The 20,789-nt window shown below is 38.3% G+C and overlaps 1 protein-coding gene across 1 annotated transcript in view; it reads right to left on the bottom strand.

Annotated features, from left to right (window-relative positions):
• Positions 1-8,619: 8,619 nt before the first annotated feature.
• Positions 8,620-20,789, bottom strand: part of LOC147537822 (uncharacterized) — an 82,133-nt gene continuing 69,963 nt past the window's right edge. Inside the window, exon 3 of the transcript XR_015225100.1 lies at positions 8,620-9,356. The gene's annotated coding sequence lies outside the window, so the exon portion shown is untranslated. The remainder of the gene's footprint in view (positions 9,357-20,789) is intronic.

Genomic DNA, 20,789 nt, shown 5'->3' with positions numbered 1-20,789 from the left:
AACTTCCCGTAAAGGCGATGGCCACAACTATTAAGAAAAGGAGAAATATAAACTAGTTTCTATTTTGACTTTTTCTTTAATCTTATTCAAAATGGACTTTTTAGGAATCTAATTAGGGTCGAACTCCAACTTAGAACTCTATATAAGGTCTCTTAGGGACTTGAAGAAGGTGTAGAATTTCTCTAAGAGCTTCTTACTCTACAACATCAAGTAGAGAAGAGAATGTGAGTTAATTCCCAAAAGGTATCAACTAGTCACTTAAAGAAGAACAAGTTCTTCTCATCAAACCACCATTGACGTTCTAGCTAATAAACAAGATGGGCGATTAAGTAGACCATTCGGTGTCCCAAGTAGAGGATCTACAATTGAAGCTCTTGGTCTTCTCAGAAGCGATTGGAAAGGTTTGAGGGAAAACTAGCGATTAAGGTAATCTCTAACTCTTAGTTGATTATTAGCTTATGCATGATGATCTTGGGATTACTAGTGTTTGACATTAGATGTCAAGTTATCCGCATACAACACTAGTAGGTGACTCCATAACTCTACAGTGGCGTCAGAGCCTCTTGCAAATAGCTAATTTTTGCTAAGTTTCGGACTAATCCATGATTGATTAGCTTGATAGTTTTGTCTAAAAGTGTTTTAGACATTCGATTTGATGATTTTGAATGGGATTCAAAAGTTTTCAAATTGATTTTCAAAGTTGATGATTGAAAATAGTTTCAAAAGATTCAATTTTAGTTGATTTCGGTATTGAAAAGAGTTTTCAAAAGAGTTGATTTCATTGATTTTAGAAATCGATTGATAATCAAAATTGAAATTTTAGAAGTTTCAAAAGTTATAAAATCTTCATAATTTTAGAAGTTGGTGGAAATCAAAATTGGGTTTTTAGGAGTTTCCTAGAAGTTTCAAGAGGATTTTCATGGTTTTAGAAGTTTTGAAAATCAAATTTGAGTTTGCTGGAAGTTTCTAAAAGAAGCGAACAAAAGCTTTGGAAGCTAAAAGAAAAGAAAGAGGTGGGAAGGAAACTTGGAGTTTGTAGAAGTTTCTAAAAACTTCAAGGTCGGAGCTCAGGCCGCGTCCAGGACGCGTATGAGACACAACCAGGACGCGTCCGCGGTCACGTTTGAGACACGACTAAGACGAGTCCTGGGACGCGTCTCTGGATTGTCTCGGCTATGGCCGAGACAGAAGCTCCTGTACTTGGGCAGACGCGTCCCAGGACGCGTCAAGGCCGAAGTACCACGTCCTGGCCTAGGGCCAGGACGCGTCCCATACTTCATGGGCAAGAACTAGTCTGGCCCAGGCCAAGTTGCAATTGGAATAAGCCAGTTCTTGCCCTAAACCGAGACAAGCCCATGGGCTTGGGCCGAGAGTCTCTCAAGCCTTCGCCAAGGCTTGTCCCGGGTCGTTCTGAGATAGGTTTTGGGCTACGGGCTAAGTTTTTCGGGTCTTGACCCGAGTTGAAGTTTTTTCGACGAAAGTCCAATTTTTCCTCCCGATTCCACCCAAATATTAACAAAATTGCTTTGGGCCACCGAAGGCCCGAAACGGGTCTTTCTTGAAATTTAATTGGGAAATCATTAAGAGTCAAACCAATTTTTTCGAAATCGACCCAGGTTCTTCAAAAGCCTAAACCGAGTTTTTCTTGATCTGATTTTGGAAATCATAAAAGATAAAACCGGAACGCCCCATTCATTAGTCGAATTCTTCGAATTTAGACTCAAGGTCTGTAATGTGACATAGAATTGTCGACAAAAGTATCTCCTGGATTATCATGCATGTATAATAGTTAGCCTTGAATATTATATAAATGCATGTGATGTGAATTCGAGAACTAGTATGGCGATAGAATGTTTTCTTTAATTTTTGTTTTAAGCACGGAAGGGTGCAAATATGTAATAATTTTAATTTCAAGTTTATGCGATCTGCGTATCGTTTGAGTCTTGTAATTAGAGTTTAGGGTCTATGAGTCCATTGAAGAAACTCAAGGCTAGAGATCCTAATTCGAGTGGGAGAAATCAATGGAGGTTCAAAGATGGCGATCTTGGCGAACCAAAAGGCGAAATCCTAAGAAGATTAGATCTTTTAGGACTAGGGGTCATACTAAGATCCATATGTGCTTGATTTACTTCTCGCGCGCATTTACTTATTATTTACGCTTTACGTCATGGATGTTAGTTAGGCTAAATAAATCACTATAACGCATACCAGACTTAGCGTAAAAGTCCCTAAAAGTAATTTTGAGTATAGTGCCTATCCATAACAAGACATGTGTTGATCCCTTATTCGTGATGGTGGGTCTGCCTTAGCAGGGTGCAATCTCTACCTCGGGGTAATGCGGGTAGGCCTATAGAAGAGGCCTACAAGTCTAATGGTTCCACTCAACGAGATCAGGAAAAGAGCTTTGGATACTCGAGGAAAAAGGATAGATTAAGCATTCATCAATGCAATCTATCAACCAAGAGTCATAAAGGTATGATCATTGAAAGAGTTCACTCACCTAGAACAAAGGAGTTGAGGGCAGGGCCATAGTCCGCTTAACTCCGGAGAACTAGGATCTCGAAATCACCTTGTTCAATTGGGACGATTTTATTGAATAATGTGGGAAAACTGAATATTGTGGAAAATGATAACGAGTTTTAAAACTTTGCAATACTTTCGTGTAGTTTTAAGATGACAAAAGAGAACTTCAACTTTCACTCGCTTCTCGACAAGGAGAAGTTGTACGAGCACAACTTCCTTGAATGAAAGAAGGAATCGGAGAATGGTTCTCAAATTCAAAAGGAAAGCGTACTAGAATACCCAACCCAATGTTGACTCATACCGGATAAGGTCAAAAGCCTTTCGCAAGCAATCATAGAACATTCTCTTTGGAAGAGTAATGGATGCTAGCACGACCATTAAGACAAACTTAGGAAGAAACTCCTACAGAAGTCATGAATGGAGAGGTACGAGACCTCCAAGGCAATCTGAAAGTCATCTCAAGAGAAGACAACAGAGTTCATCTATCACCTAGTTCAATGTCGATTGAACACAGATAGTTAAGACCTTAGATGAGTCACTCAGATTGTTGTGAACAACTGAGCAGAACGCACAGGAATATCAAATCTGAGAAAAGGTTCTTGAGATTTGGTGAAGGGAATCTAAGAAAGAGTTCTTGAGATTTAAAAGGGCAAAGGGTCCGACAAGTGAGACAAACATATGATCAAGAAAAGGGAAAGTAGTTGTCGAGTTCATGATCAAGATGGTTCCTCGTCACTGTAAATGTTTCTATGATTGGCTTGACTAATTCAAGAAAAACTACCCTTAGTACCTGGAGGACTAAATGAATGGAATTGTGAATTCCGGTTCCAATATCCTTGTTAACAAAGTTACACAAGTAAAATTCCTTCATCAGGTGTTCAAAACCGGATGTTCGGCTTAGTGGGAGCTTAAGGGAATTACATACTTGACTAAAAGGAGAAAGATCCAAGAGGGAGCAGAAGCAGAAATGCTAAGGATGTTGAAAGGGATCGAAGTCTTCTTTTAGACACTGATCTAGTTTAAAACTTAATAGTAATTATTTTGTTCTCCTAGAAACATCGTATATTTTAAATCAGGGGTCAATTAAGTAAAGGTTATCGGAGAAGCGAAATTGTTAACATTGATAATGGCTAAGATCAAAAGATTCAAACACGTTACCTCCAGCATTGTCACTTAGGTCTTAAAGACCAATTGATAAACTCACTCGTTTCAGAAAGGCATAGAGACTAGTAATCCTTCAGGACTCATACTTGGTTATGCAGACTTATAAGTTTAATTGCAGAAGCTAACGAAAACTACTTCAAAACGTACTCTGACGACTTAATGAAGTATGGAAACGTACAAGTCATAAAGTATAAAGTCAGAATGTTTGATAGGTTCAAACAAAGTGCTAACCGAAGTAAAGAATCACCTTGACAAGCAAGTCAAACACTTGATAACCATCAAAAGATTTGAAGAACGGTTTCCCAACTCCCTCCAAGGAATACATCAAAGGGATGGTGAATCCAGTGGGAGTAATCGAACACTGGTACGCGTACTCGATGATGGATTTAAGTTAGTCTTCCGAATTGTGGGACATATTCTAAAAACGGTTGTTTTCGAAAGGCATAACTGAAATTCGTTTAAAGGTAAAAGTCATGCAATACGATTACAAGGCATAAAATTAGCAAAATCTAACGCAATTTTTTAGAAGAAATTTGGGCTTCACACGATCTATCAAGAGAACAAAGTGTTTGTTGCTCATAATAGTATCCTCCTAATAATTAACTCCGAGAAGATTATTAGTAGGATAGTGAGAAAAAGAGTCGGACGCTTTAACGCTTCCTCGAAGAGTCGAACGCTTCTTCAACCAAGAGTAACAAAAATTTGGGAGGAAATAGAGTTGTTAAAGAAACATTGGGAGCTACCTCACCAAGCGAATGAGATTCGCGAGAGAACTCTAAAGTAGTTGAAAGTTGCTCAAAACTGGAATATCTCATGGAGTTGAGAGTATTCTGAATAGTTGTTCTTAAGCCCTAAAGGTCTTTAAGGTTTATCTACAAGATTAGTAGATTGAAATCTTACTAATAAAAGATAAACAATGAGACCGGCGCAGAGACGGAAACCATTGGACAGAAATTAGTTTTCAAGGAGGAAAACTGAGAAGGATGGAAACTTTGGAGTTTCCCAAAACTAGACAAAGAACATTAAGATCGTGGATTCATACCAAGAAACTATTAACAAGAACTTATATCAGTCTATGTTTAAAGTCCATAAACGAAACACAAGAAAGTCAAAAATCGTGACTGTAGCCGACTTTAGTGATTAGTAAACAAACATGCTCTGGAATATCCATCAAGGGATGAAGCAAGGTAGAGTTGGATTCTTCGATTCAAAAGAGGAAAATCAAAGACGCTTGATTCCTAGAAATTCAAGAATATCTTGAATCTAAGGATCTCAAGAAGGTTAGTGGGAGAAATGTTTTTCAGATCCGGTGTGTAGTGTACACACCATAACTGAGAAAAACATGGAGACGTTGGAATCAATTAAGGACAGACCATAATAGATTAAACATGCTTTGGGCATCAATGGTTTATACGCATTGATCAAGTGATGGCAGGACTAAGATACGAAAACTTGAGATTCTTAACAGTCCGAATGCGAAACGCTCTAAAGGAGATATTCAACCCAAACTCATGGCGCATAGCTCGACAAGACTCAGAGCCAGGAAATTCAGATGAGCAAGCACGCATGAGAAACATGATTATGCTATAGGCATAAGATCGGTCATGTGAGACATGATTTAGCATTTGCCCAAGACATCGAGAATACTTAGAGTATCAAGAGATGCTAACATCCGAACTCAAATAAGACAATTTGAAATCATGACTAACATCCTAAAAGGCTAGGACAAGTTAGAATGGAGAAAGTTGAACATGTCAATGCAAACTTCCAGCAATGGAAGGAAAGTAGGCAGAAAGTGTTTCTGGCCTGGAACTGTTGTAGTAAATACCATCTTTCAGATAGATTGTACATTGTTTGTTATAGTAAATATCTAAGGTCACTAGTACACCATGTTCTAATTGTGTGTTACATTACATACATTGTATAATACAACTTCGGTAAAATGTCACCCCATAACTTCATATGTAAAATACAATATACAAACTTTGTATGCATTATAGCACTACTATATACATTATATATTGATGCACCCGAAAAGGTTGTATACCCAAACGGAGGTATCAAGTAGTAACCGGCAAAGCCGGAGTCGATCCAAGGATAGGAAGGTAGTTTAGATATCGAAGGATTTTATCCGTCGATTTAGAGATTAAAGACTTACTTAGACAAGAATTAAAAAGAAACAAGGTAAACGAGGGGGTTTATAATCGAATAAGCAATAAGAAAATAAAGTAAGTAAAACAAACTAAGATATCAATGTAAGAGGGCGAGAGAGATTTGAGAGAAGAATTCGGAGGAACAAGAGTCGGGAACAACAAGTGAGAGTAGTGTCGAGGTCCGGGAATCCGATGTGGTGAACCTACAACTATGTACGGTCTAATCGAATGGATTGATACAAACCTAGTCTCGATTCCTAAGGTAGATGTTCATAAGCACTACGTATGTCAGAAGATAATACTTAGTCAAATAAACTTCCTAAACGAATAAAACCGAATCATCGATCACATTGCCTAATTGATTAACTATGCGAAGTACTTGATAAGACACATGAAAAACGATTGAAACAAGTAATCGAGATAAGAGAACATCAATTTATTATCAAACACATTAAATTATCACAAACACAATCACAAATTCATCACATTTCATCCATATAATCAACACACTTGATTTAGCTAAACATGGTGATAAATAATAAATGAAAAGAAGATGATGAGAAATCCCCCTTTTTCGATGTAGTTCGAGGCTACGTTCGTCGGAAAATATGAGTAGATGAGGTTCAGCCGGTCTCCCCTTAGCAAATTTCTGGATTTCCCCTTAACAGTGCATAATGGGTGTCCCCGAGCAAAAATCAGATCTCCCCTTAGCAATCAGCATCATCTTCTTCATTTAAAACCCACCACCATTAAAGCTTCACCAAGCTTTCTCTCTCTAGGCAAATTTCAACGAAAATCAAATCAAACAACAAGGGTAGCTAGCCAACGACGTGGGGGGTAAAACCCCTAAGGTTTCCGGCCAAGAAAATGGCCGGAACACCATGAAAAATCCGGCCAAAGAAAATCAAGAAATCCGGCCAAAATTGAGAAATCCGGCCAAATAGTGCACTGTCCCGAGTTGATGGCTTCTTCCCGTGCCTTTAAGCTGCTGTCCCGAACCTCTCCAGGCCGTCCCGAGCTTGCTAGTGAACATCCGGAGCTGCTGGCCGGACTAGAGCTGTTGTTCGTCCCGTCTGAGTTGCTCCCTGCCGTTCCGTGCTAGCAGCTGTTCGTGCGAGATGATGCGGCCCTTGCTTGCTGCTGTTCCGAGCTGAAGAAACTTGCTCGAGCTGCTGTACAAGCTAGCCCGAGCTGCTCCTTGTTGTTCCCACGACTTTGCCGGCCAAAGCTTGGCCGACCTTAGTGCTGGCCGGCCTAAGCTTGGCCGGTCCTCCACCTTCCTCTCTTGTTCTCCCTTCAAACTTTCAAGCTCTCTTGATGAAGAACAAAGAAACCCTAGAAGAAGCCCTAGGTTTTCTCTCTCTCTTGCTTGGTGAAGAAGAAGATGAATAGTAGTTTTTTTTTCTTACTTGTGTATACACAACCCTAGACTTAGTCAAACTTGACTAAGTCTTTGGCCATTTTGACTTGGACCAAAAAGGTGCCCATAGAATCTCTATTCTTCTCTTCCTCTTTAGGCTCTTGGGTTGGGCTTCTTTCTAAAGAAAGGGAGTGCCTTCATAGAATCCTTGTTTCAAGATCGAACCTCGGCTTCTTTCCTTCACAACTTCTTCGTCCGAACTCCGAATCGACTTCCGTTTTCATCGGCGGACTCGTCATTGACTTAACTTGTTGTTTGACTTCTGATTTTGACCAAAATGACCAAAATACCCCTGGTGCTCTTTTCTTCCCTTTCGCCGCATAAGATGAAAATGTGATAATTCGCTCTATTTATTCCGAATTACACGCCAAACCCCAAATAAACTACCTAGCAATAAAAACACATAAATAATTAGAAATAAAACTCGAAAAGAACTAACTAATCAAAGTTAAGTGACCTAAATGTGGCATTTTCACCCCACATCAACATCCCCAAACTTAGAATTTGCTAGTTCTCGAGCAAACAAACAAAACAAGATAATAAAGTAAACCTAACTCAGTTTCGGAGGCATCCCGGTTGCATTTAGCGTATGCAACAAGCCTTTAAACTCTTAGGTTACCCCTAAAGGACGAGTTTTGTCTCGTGAGGGTTTCCAGTGAATACACCCACAAAGTTCAAGATTCCAAGAGATAAAAGAGTTGAACTATCGATGCAAATAAGGTAACGATCAACAAGTGAGAGACTTAAGTGTGTCAAACATATGAATCAAACCAATAAACACAAAAGCATGCTAAGAGTCTCCTCACTAATAGTTTCATACTTAAGTGCAAGTGTCCCATCATCATGAGCATCATCCAAGTCTAAAGTAACAAAACTTTGTTTCCTATCATAGCACATTTCGCCTCGTCTTTGGCCTCACGGTCATTCGCTCTTAAACATGAAATCACTCAAAATGGAATCTAATGGTTCACTCTCATGTGTGAGCATGGAATAAAGTAAACTCAACACATACAATATTAAATGAGGATATCAAGTTCTAAAACGAAATGATCTCTTAGGAATGGAAACAACCACTAACGGAATGGGGAAGCTCACTCACCCTTCTCACACACTCTACCCTCTAATAATGTCTCCTAAAGGTTCACGGATACAAGTGATGGAATGGAAGATGATGAAATCCCGAGAATGTCGACGCCTTCAATTATCAAAGAATACTCAAACAACCTTTAACTTGACTTTTTGCTTTGAATACTTTATTTATTCCAAATACTCACATAAACACTCAAAAGTTCACATGAACTTTTACACAAAAAGTACTTTCTTTCTTTTCTTTTTTCTTTTCTTTTCTTTTTTCTTTTTCTTTTTTTTCTCTTTTTTTTTTCTTTTTTTTTTCTTTTCTTTCTTTTTCTTTCTCTTTTCTCTTTTTTACACACATAACCAAACACCAAACGCAAAAGTACAAACTAGTATTCTCAACAAATCACCTTTACTTTCACACTTTGCTTTCGCATTCTTTACTTTTCATGCCTTCTTTCTCGGGAGTAGTATGATGAATGGATGGTGGAGTATCCGTTTCTCTAAAGTTGACGCTATTATCGGGTTTTATGGACTACAAGAGTAAGGTTTATTCGCTATCCTGATGTCACTCCTAGTGGCTAAGGAAGTTGAGCTCATGAGATCGTCTAAGCTCTATTGAAAGTTGCGAAGTTGAGTAGCTCTTCATTCTACTCGAAGTTAGCGCGGAAGAGTACACTCAAAGGCAATAAAAAGGCTCAGATATCTCACATGGGTTTAAGTCTCCACTAATGACTATTTTAGGTCACTTAGAAGTGTTCCTTCTTCCTTAAGATGATACTCACATGATAGCACACGAACACTAAAGGACTCAACATTCATGAAAAGACTAAGAGCATGCATAAGATTTATCGAGAAAGAGCCATATGCATCAACATACTTAAGAATACCACTGGAATCATACTAAATTTACCCAAAAAAATTTCAAATTTGGTCAATTTGTTGAACCCTCTTGTCTTTTGAAATCTAAGGTCATGATGTCATGCGACCAAAAGGTCGTATCCCCATCCCCAAACTTAAAACTAACATTGTCCTCAATGTACTAAGCATATACTCACCAAAAGATGAGAGATACAACAAGTTAAAGAAAATAGTGGAAGGATATTACCATAGCCGAAGGAGATAAAAAGTGATACTACCAAGACTTAAGTATTCGAGTTCCAAGTTGATGATAAGTCCATCGCCATCCCCAAACTTGGAACGAACCACGTCCCAAAAGTATACAAATTGAGAAACGCTCCTAACACATCAATAAATAGAATAAGAATGAAACATAAGCATGACCATATAAAAATGACCACTCACGCGGGATCACTCGATTGCATCAAGCTATGCAACTAGCCTTTGAGTCTCTCGTATGAACGAGAGCACGAGTTTTGTCTCGTGGAGGGTTTCCAGAGATGATACCCACAAACATCAAAACCTATCTTAATCGGTTCAACGATCATAAAGCAAAAGACAAAAGATTTGGGGATCAACCCAAATAAAAATATATACAGGTGGTAATCGTCTCACAATAGTATCAACGTAAAGAAGTGCACGTGAGACGACCAAAGAAAAGAAGCCATCCCCAAACTTAGTGGGTGCACAATCCACTAAGTAAGCATACATACAAGGAGTGAAGACTAAAAAGTCATCAAAAGGATCAACATACAAGTGTACGGTCAAGATGTCAGTCGAAGGCATAAAATCATCTGCAAGCTTAGTGGATAAAACATCCACTATGTCTATAGATGTCTTCGGGAAGACGTCTGAAATGTCCCAAAAGGGATCAATAATCGAATCTGAGATTGTATGGAAGGTCAGACGAGGCTCTAAGGATAATTGATGTGACACGAAAATGTCACATTTAAGGAGCCTAACATAGACTAATTAGTCCTTTTCGAGTGTTATCAATAACATTTTATGTGTTTTTCTTGTTTAAGTACCATATTTGGAATAAAGAACTTAATTCGGAATAAAGGGAGCGAATTATCACTATCATTTCATGTACCCAAAATGAGAGAAAAAGACTTCAAATAAATCAAATGAGAAGAGGAGTGAAAGACGATTCCAACGGTGAAAACGGAAGTCCATTCCGAGTTCGGATGGGGAAGTTGTGGAAGAAAGAAGTCGAGGTTCGGTCTTAAAACAAAGATTCTATGAAGGCACCCCCCTTGATTTCCAAGTGTAGATTAAAGCCTAAGTCTAAAACCCAAGAGCCTAGATATGAAGGAATAAAACCCAAGCCCAAAGAAGATGAAAGAAGGAAGAGATTTTGGAGGCACCCAATGGACCCAAGTTTGAGTCAAAGTCAAGGTTGACTAAGTCTAGGGTTTGAGACAAATACACTATTCATCTTCTTCTTCATTCATGAATCAACAACCTTGGAAAGGAGTTAGAGAGGAGAAAGAGGCAAGAGGGTTTGGTTCTTCATCACCAAGTTCTAGGGTTTCAAGGCAAGAGTTTGAAGATAGGGAGCTTGAGAGAGAAGAGGCTGCCGATTCTAGCTTGGCCGGCCAACATGGCTCGGCCGGCCAAAGCTAGGACCGGCTGGAACAGCAAGTGCTCAGGACGGAAGGTAGTAGCGTCCACGGGAGCTGCGCAGAGCAAAGGGACGCGCCCACGGGAAGCACGCAGCAGCAGCAGCAGCAGCAGCAGCCGGGAAGCACGAACAGCAGCAGCTTCCACGGGATGCTCCAGCAGCAGCACCTCGGAGCAGCAAACAGCACGGCACGGGAAGCTTCTCGGCTGCTCGGACGTGCACGGTTGCAGCTCAGACAGTACTAGGGACGCGCGCACAGCACGGCACTGTCCGGACCCGAGTTCTCTTGCCGGATCTAGGGTTTTTGGCTGGATTTCATGCATACTTTGATCGGATTTTTATGAGTTTTCCGGCCACCTTCTTGATCCGAAACCATGGGGCTTTTACTTCTCATGTCCTTGGCTTGCTTCTCATGTGGTTTGATTTTATTTTGGGCTATAAATTTCTAGAGAGAGAAAGCTAGGGTTAGCTTTAATGGAGGTTGTGTTCTAAATGGAGAAGATGATGGTGGTCGCTATGGGGAACCTAGAAAATTGCTAAGGGGAGATCGGCTGCAACTAAAAACTCATATTTTCCGACGATCTTAGCCTCTAACCACATCGAAAAAGGGGGATTCTCTCACCATTTTCTTTCCATTTCTTATTCAATCACCATGTTTAGCTAACTTTAGTTTGTCGATTATATGAGATGAAATGTGATGAATTCGTAACTATGTTTAATATGATTTGATGTTTTGATTATAAATTGATGTTCATTTATTTCGATTATCGTTTTGATCGTATTTTCATGTGTCTTGTCAAGCACTTCGCATAGTTAATAGACGAAACGAAGTATTCGATATCGATCGTAGTCTAAGTCATAATTTCATGTGTCTTGTCATGCACTTCACATAGTTAGGCGACTAGACGACACTTTCGATGACTCGGGATTAACCGATTTAGACATTTGTTTGACTAAGTATGATCTCTGGATATACATAGTACTTAGAGACATCTACTTTAGGAGTCAAATATTGATTATACTTAGGAACATTAGATCGGACTACACGTAGTCGTAGGTTTATCATTATGGATTCCCGGACTTCGACACCTCTCTCGCTTATTTGTTGCCCGAATCGAGTCTTATCGTCTCCCGACTCTTGTTCCTCCGACTCTTCTCTCGAATCTCTCTTGCCCATTTACATTTATTGTTTAGTTAGTTTTACTCGCTTTATTCTTTTACTCTTTCAATCAAAACCCCTTATTCATCTTTCTTCCTTTCCTTTTTAGTTTAAGTTAACATTTAATACCTAGACCGAGGGATAAGACCCTTCGATATCCAAACTACCTTCCTATCCTTGGATCGACTCTGGTTTTACCGGTTACTACTTGATACCTCCGCTTGGGTGTGCAACCTTTTCAGGTGCATCAATAATGCAGTAGGCTCGGGGACCAAGTTAAGGTCCATGATTTCCTTAGGTAAATGGTCTGAAAAACTATCCAATATGTCTCTAACTACTACGTCATCAATATCCTCAAAGGCATCTAGAGCCTCGCAGTCAGTTATAATATCAGGCCTTCCTAACATGGCATCTAAGACTGACTCCTTACAAGTGTCAAAATTCGGAAAGTTCAGAATAGCGTCATTCCCAAACTTGCTCATATAGCCATCAAAATAGGTGTATTACCCTCACCATCATTCCTAGTCTCCTCTTGAGTTTGGGGTGGGAAAACCCCTTCCTCGTCGACGAGAAGCTCCGACACAATTCTATCAACAATTTTGAGCATCCATTCCGTGATCTCAGTTACATCTCGATTAAATCTAGTCTGGTACTCTAAAAATGCTTGGAGACTATCTTGAGAAGTCTCCTCGTAATAAGGCATATGAGTATAACTAGATGAAGACTCTCGCGGAACACGGGGCATGGGACAATACTCGGTCAAATGGCTTAAGCTCCCACAAATAGCACAAACCGGGTTAATGGTCTCCATGGTCCTTTCTTCACTACCTTCATGTAGATACATAGGTTCGACTCTTTGAGTGGAATCATTGAGTCGGGTATTTTCATCACTAAATGAGACATTCATATATGCTTGTCGATAGTCACGAAGACTTCGACATGGCCGATCACTGGTAATAGAACTACGGGCATCATCAAATGACAAATTCATACATGAAGGTGCGGTCAACCCAAATGTTTGTTGATAGTCTCGAAGACTCCTACGGGATTGGTTACCCTCATGCTCATAATCCCTAAGACCATACCCATCTCTAGTCTGACCGTCTTTATACATCTGTCGGTATTCACCCATGGTCATCCGAGGTCGGTCAGGTTCAAATCGCATATTCCCATTACTAGTCGGGTCGTGCCTATATGCATGTCTATTGTTTTGGAGACTTCTAGGTGGTCGACTAGTATTAATGGCATGGGAATCACTGATGTAGTCACCATCCTCATCGTAAGGCTAATCATTACAATAATGTGCCATTTGTACCAATGAGACGATACTATGCAACTATGTTCAATGATGATAATTCACAAACTATGAATGGAAACTAACACTTTTCCAACTAATCACACACAAGTAAGAAAGAGAGAATATAATACGATACTAGCGAAAGCCTCTTGCTTTGTTCCGCTTCTCTCTTTCCTACCCTTCTTGATTCCTTTCTTTTCTTCCACTCCAATGTCTGTTTTTAGCTCTTTTCGAAGAACAGGTACCTAAAAAAAACAAGAAAAAGTAAGAAACTAAGAAAATAAAAGAAAACAAAAACGCCTAAGTAAGCAAATAACCCTAAACTAATGAACAAAACAAACAACCTATATCCAAACTACTAAACCTATCCCCGGCAGCGGCGCCAAAAACTTGATGCACCCGAAAAGGTTGCATACCCAAGCGGAGGTATCAAGTAGTAACCGGTAAAGCCGGAGTCGATCCAAAGATAGGAAGGTAGTTTAGATATCGAAGGATTTTATCCCTCGATTTAGAGATTAAAGACTTACTTAGACAAGAATTAGAAAGAAACAAGGTAAACGAGGGGGTTTATAATCGAATAAGCAATAAGAAAATAAAGTAAGTAAAACAAACTAAGATATCAATGTAAGAGGGCGAGAGAGATTTGAGAGAAGAATTCGGAGGAACAAGAGTCGGGAACAACAAGTGAGAGTAGTGTCGAGGTCCGGGAATCCGATGTGGTGAACCTACAACTATGTACGGTCTAATCGAATGGATTGATAGAAACCTAGTCTCGATTCCTAAGGTGGATGTTCATAAGCACTACGTATGTCCGGAGATAATACTTAGTCAAATAAACTTCCTAAACGAATAAAACCGAATCATCGATCACATTGCCTAATTGATTCACTATGCGAAGTACTTGATAAGACACATGAAAAACGATTGAAACAAGTAATAGAGATAAGAGAACATCAATTTATTATCAAACACATTAAATTATCACAAACACAATCACAAATTCATCACATTTCATCCATATAATCGACACACTTGATTTAGCTAAACATGGTGATAAATAATAAATGAAAAGAAGATGATGAGAAATCCCCCTTTTTCGATGTAGTTCGAGGCTACGTTCGTCGGAAAATATGAGTAGATGAGGTTCAGCCGATCTCCCCTTAGCAAATTTCTGGATTTCCCCTTAACAGTGCATAATGGGTGTCCCCGAGCAAAAATCAGATCTCCCCTTAGCAATCAGCATCATCTTCTTCATTTAAAACCCACCACCATTAAAGCTTCACCAAGCTTTCTCTCTCTAGGCAAATTTCAACGAAAATCAAATCAAACAACAAGTGTAGCTAGCCAACGACGTGGGGGGTAAAACCCCTAAGGTTTCCGGCCAAGAAAATGGCTGGAACACCATGAAAAATCCGGCCAAAGAAAATCGAGAAATCCGACCAAAATTGAGAAATCCGGCCAAATAGTGCACTGTCCCGAGCTGATGGCTTCTTCCCGTGCCTAGAAGCTGCTGTCCCGAACCTCTACAGGCCGTCCCGAGCTTGCTAGTGAACATCCGGAGCTGCTGGCCGGACTAGAGCTGTTGTTCGTCCCGTCTGAGTTGCTCCCTGCCGTTCCGTGCTAGCAGCTGTTCGTGCGAGATGATGCGGCCCTTGCTTGCTGCTGTTCCGAGCTGAAGAAACTTGCTCGAGCTGCTGTACAAGCTAGCCCGAGCTGCCCCTTGTTGTTCTCACGACTTTGCCGGCCAAACCTTGGCCGGCCTTAGTGATGGCCGGCCTAAGCTTGGCCGGTCCTCCACCTTTCTCTCTTGTTCTCCCTTCAAACTTTCAAGCTCTCTTGATGAAGAACAAAGAAACCCTAGAAGAAGCCCTAGGTTTTCTCTCTCTCTTGCTTGGTGAAGAAGAAGATGAATAGTAGTTTTTTTTTTCTTACTTGTGTATACACAACCCTAGACTTAGTCAAACTTGACTAAGTCTTAGGCCATTTTGACTTGGACCAAAAAGGTGCCCATAGAATCTCTATTCTTCTCTTCCTCTTTGGGCTCTTGGGTTGGGCTTCTTTCTAAAGCAAGGGAGTGCCTTCATAGAATCCTTGTTTCAAGATCGAACCTCGGCTTCTTTCCTTCACAACTTCTCCGTCCGAACTCCGAATCGACTTCCGTTTTCATCAGCGGACTCGTCATTGACTTAACTTGTTCTTTGACTTCTGATTTTGACCAAAATGACCAAAATACCCCTGGTGCTCTTTTCTTCCCTTTCGCCGCATAAGATGAAAATGTGATAATTCGCTCTCTTTATTCTGAATTACACGCCAAACCCCAAATAAACTACCTAGCAATAAAAACACAGAAATAATTAGAAATAAAACTCGAAAAGAACTAACTAATCAAAGTTAAGTGACCTAAATGTGGCATTTTCACGCCACATCATATATCATGTTTTGTATATGTTGTATAATGTTTCGTTTGTATGCATTGTAGCACTACTATTTGCTTTATGTTTTCCAAGCACAAAATGTAGATATTAGATAGACAAGTCTCTGAACATAAAGAGATGAACCATACGTTTTTTGATTTATTTATGTTGTTTCTCTCTCTACACTTTATCTTGTTTAAGCATTATATATAATTCTGTATACATTTTTCAGAGTTATTGTACATAACTCTGATAGTTTGTATATTTTTGGACTTTATATTCCAGTTGTCTAAGGATATGTAGTTTATATATTTTTTTAGAATGTTTGTTCAAAATGTCTAAGGATCAATAATATTGCAATGCTTAAATTGTGTCATACATTTTTAGATTTCCCTTTATAATTTAACCATTAATATAATATTACATAAACTGTACCCTACATTCTTACATATTTTTCAAGTATTATATGTAATTCTGCATATATTTTTCAGAATTATTGTACATTATTCAGATAGTTTGTACATTTTTCAAAATGTATATTTTAATTGTCTAAGGATCAATAGTGTGTACATTTTCCCAAAACGTCTAAGGATCAATAATACAATGTAATACAATGTAAGTTCTCCAAACTTCTTTTATATTTTAACTACTATTTTTGCATTGTATAAGTTGTATCCTACATTACATACAATGTACACTACAACTTCGGTAAAATATTTCCCAATTAATTAATTTGTAGAATACAATCTACAACCTCTGTATACATTGTAGCACTATTATTTACATCATATAACTTGTTTTCTACATATTATCTACAATGTTGTGTAAGGTTTCATGTTTGCTTTGAGCAGATCAATCTACTTTAGGTACACTAATAGAAATGATCATTACTGTGTTACCACTGCATGTCCAAAAGAAGGGAGTCAATGGAGGTCATATGGATGGGCACCAGCAAAGTGTAGCTCGATGTTTTTATTGAAAGAATCTAACCTCAAATGTGATTGTGTGTATGCTATTGTGAAGTAAAATAAACAAAAATTGTCAAGCAAATTGGTTGTTTTTTTATATATAAATTTTACCTTTTTGACGTATGTATAATGTTATGAAACTTTATTGTGAATGGAAATAAAAGGTCTACATTTAAATTGATGTATTAACCATCACGCACTGTGTTTCAATACATTTGAGTAAATGTACAATCCATCACATTAAGTCTATGAAGCATGTCACATTTTGATGTACAGATTTAAAAATAACACATACACATTAGAAATGGATGTAAGCACAGTAGGAAATGTATACGACCAAGATACAATTTATATAACAAAAACCAAAGTATCTTAATGTATACCACAAAAATCAAGATACAGCTCATACATGTGTCTAGCATCCTTTTTAAGTATACCACAAAAAAGTTTCAAATTGGAGCATTGTCGACTTTGCTCTCGGAATAGGCGCGTACTAGAACATAAGTGAAAATGTTGTAATCTTAGTCTTTAAAAAATAAATTGTACATTCTACAAATTCGTTTAGCACTCTGCTTCCATTCACGTTTAATCTCTTTCAACAACATGTTAGATACTTCTCCTCCTTTATGTTGTGCAAGTTTTGTCTAATCAATTTCTTTCATCATTCCCGGGTCGTACTGGATGCAAATTTTCCCTTTCATCATTCTCGGTTTGTACTAGATAACACACTTAAACATGCACTATACAAATTACCAGATGTAACATACAAACATTTACTTACAAAAGTATTACATCCAAACTTTACACAAAGTTATTTATGGATACAACATTTCTAATAGTGCATAACCTAATTTTTTTCAGATGTTTAGAACCTAAAGTAATTGATAAAAATGGATTACACGCTTAAAAATGCATTACACAAACTGCCAAATGCATTATACAAACATTGAATTAAAAGTGGGTTACATCTAAGATTCATACAAAGACATTTGTGCATAGTCCATCACCTAATTTTTCAGATGCTTAGAACCTAAAGTGACTGACTAATATGAATTACACACTTAAAAATGCACTGTACAAGTTACCACATGCACTATACAAACCTTGAATTACAAATGCATTACATTAAATCTTCATAAAAGGTCATTTATGCATTCGACATTTCTAATAGTCCCTAACCTAATTTTTGCAATTGCTAAAAACTAAAGTTTCTGACAAGTTAAAATATGTATATATTTTTTAGAAATTCTTAATACAATTCGACAATTGATTTGTATGTTCATGTTTTCGTCAAAACATTTCATGAAATGTTTAGATTCCAAACCGGAAAAGTACAACAATTTTTTATTTGTACAAGCAATCATAAAAGAAATATGACATTTTCAGATCTAGAAGAGGCATTTCCCAAAAGATGCTCCAAATTTACATGTTTGAAAAAACAAACCCTAAACCCTGATTTTCATATCTGGATTATCATCTAAATGTAGAAAGATTACTTAAAATGCTTTGTAAATCATGGTCAATCATCGTCCAAAATTACTTTTGTATCAGGCATTTAAGAAATAAACCATCTTAAGAAATAAACCAGATTAAAAAAAACTTTCTAACCGAAATGACCCACTGAAATCTAGTCATAGCATCGGAAAAACTGAAATCTGAGAAAGTTAGTCTAGGATTTCTACCTTTCCCACTGAAAAACTTACCAAAACACTAATCAGACGTCAGATATGAAATATCTTTTGAAGTAGCTTCAAGGCTTGTGAGAGAGAGGACGAGAAAGAAAGAAAGCGAGAATGAGAGAGAAAGGATAGAGAGAAGACCAACAAGAAAAATTTGTTCGCTGGAGAGAGAGAGAGAACAAGAGAAAATAGGTTTAGGTTAAAATTTTGAAATATCTTTCATCTTTCTTAGAACTATAAAAAATAATCTGTATATGGATGTTTTGCTGCGACCTTTGGGCGGGAAAGAGGGCTGGGTAGGTTTTGTGCATTAAATCTTTGGATTGAGGGTATTTTTGACACTTCAGACAAATGACTAAATACCTATAGATCTTTATGGGTGGGTTTCGGACAGAATTTTCTCCCTTTTTTGGACCTCAAACCCATGATCCCTTGCTGTTATTTATTCAATGGTTCTTGGTAATAAATATTTCTATAATTAGAAAAGGACTTTTAATGTTAGGTTAACTATAGTGCTCCTGCCCAACTAAGTTGGGTATAGATATCAGAAATCATATTACAACCTTTATGTGACGCCCCGTGTCCCAAAATAGACACGACCACGCCCCGACAATTCACAGACGAGACAAAAATCCGGCAGAGTCTCCTCTGTAAATCGAACCGGTCGCACCACCTCACCGGTCGCACCACCTCACCGGTCTCACATGGGTCACACCCCATGTCCACATGTCATCCGAACCTCAATGGCTACGTGCCCGTAGGATGACATAATCCGCAGTCGGGTACATACAAGAAAACCCAAGTATTTCACAATCATCGTAAAAACCATTCGAAAGCATTTCTCATATCACAGCAAAACCATTCCAGCATATTTCAGTTCATCACAAAAATTGAGTTTCATGCTACCTAAACTCTAGTTATAATGGCGTATATATAACTATAGAATTTAGCATATTCATTATCTATAAAACCATGCTGGATAAAGGATTCAGAACCCCTACCTGGCGGTACTTCAACTCCCCCGAAACCGTAGCATGATCGTCAACGATAAGCTCCGGCTCCCCCCACTACCAAAACTGAAAACAACCGATATAAATATTAGGTTCTTCGGTAAGAACCTTTGTATAACAAAAACAATAATAAAAGAAAACAAAGAAAACTTAAAAGATAAAAGCAAATTCGAAAAGTTTGGAAGACTTCGAATAATTAAACGAATCGAACTCTAACGTCATAGTCCTGCCCAAATAACACTAATCCTACATTGTTTAGAAGAGATTTACTTCCTTAACATATGTTCATTGAATGTCTACGCCAAACTCCGAGTGAATTACCCTCGAAAGTTACCACACATACACAACCGTACCATAGATATCCCTACCAGCGCATTACGCACTATAACAATCACAACTCCATCCGAACTCCAAATAAATCGTGCTATACCTTTCCGGAATCGTAACAAGATGAGCTAGAATATTCAAGAAGACTCAAATAACATTCAATATCTCGATGACCAGCTAAAATAGTAAAACAGTGGGCAGCTCTCAGGTTTGCTGAATAGCGCGCTGCTCGCCAAAATAGTTGTAGCTCTCTCGTCCGATATCGGAACGACTTGTACCATACCATTCTGGAAATTTAAGATCCTAAGCTACGAATCTCATGTTTCGGGAAAACACATCCGAGTACTGTACAAGGCCCAGATTATCCGACAACAAGAGACTAAATTTCAGTCCCTCGATTAATCGTTCAATCGATAATTTAACCCAATTATCTTTTCTAACATAGTTTCTACCTCATAATTACCTAATTACTAACAATATAAACCCTTAATTTAGTTCTTTAGCTTCTCCTTCATGAAACTCAGTCCAATTTCTTCAAATAAATCAAATTCCCCTTGAAATTCGATTTAGTTTTTCTCCTCAAAACCCTAACCTCAAAGCAAAAAGTGGGACAGAGAAAAGGATGAAGAAATCTGATTTTCTTCTTCTTATCCATTCTAACGAAAGTCTTGTTTAGTCCCTAGTTTTGGCAGGATTTTAAAATACCCCCTATTTTGTACTCTTTGCTGATTTAACCCCTTTCTTGACTTGGCTTTAATGCAAAATAGTCCCTCTTCTAACTTTAAAAACATGGGATGTTACACTTTAACCCTAATTTTTCCCTCATATTTTTTTTTCTTTTATTTCCATCTCTAGTTGTTGCCGTGAGTTACCGAGATGGAGAGATATTGGGTTTTCTACAGAAATAAAGAAGATGAAGGGATCAAAGGTGTTGGTTTTTCTTCGTTGATTTTTAGCTTGGCGATTACTTTGATTTAGATTAATTCGAGGTATGTTTCAAAATACCCCCCTATTTTGTACTCTTTGCTGATTTAACCCTATTATTTTGTTGCTCTTGGTTGAAAAGCGATCGACTCT

This window comes from Eschscholzia californica, unplaced genomic scaffold, assembly GCF_041429995.1.
Source record: "Eschscholzia californica isolate CP2 unplaced genomic scaffold, dmEscCali1.0.p SCAF_5, whole genome shotgun sequence".
In the NCBI taxonomy this organism is placed as follows: Eukaryota; Viridiplantae; Streptophyta; class Magnoliopsida; order Ranunculales; family Papaveraceae; genus Eschscholzia; species Eschscholzia californica.
The sequence above is the reverse complement of the archived record's forward strand: the minus strand, read 5'-3'. Positions and strand labels throughout refer to the sequence as shown.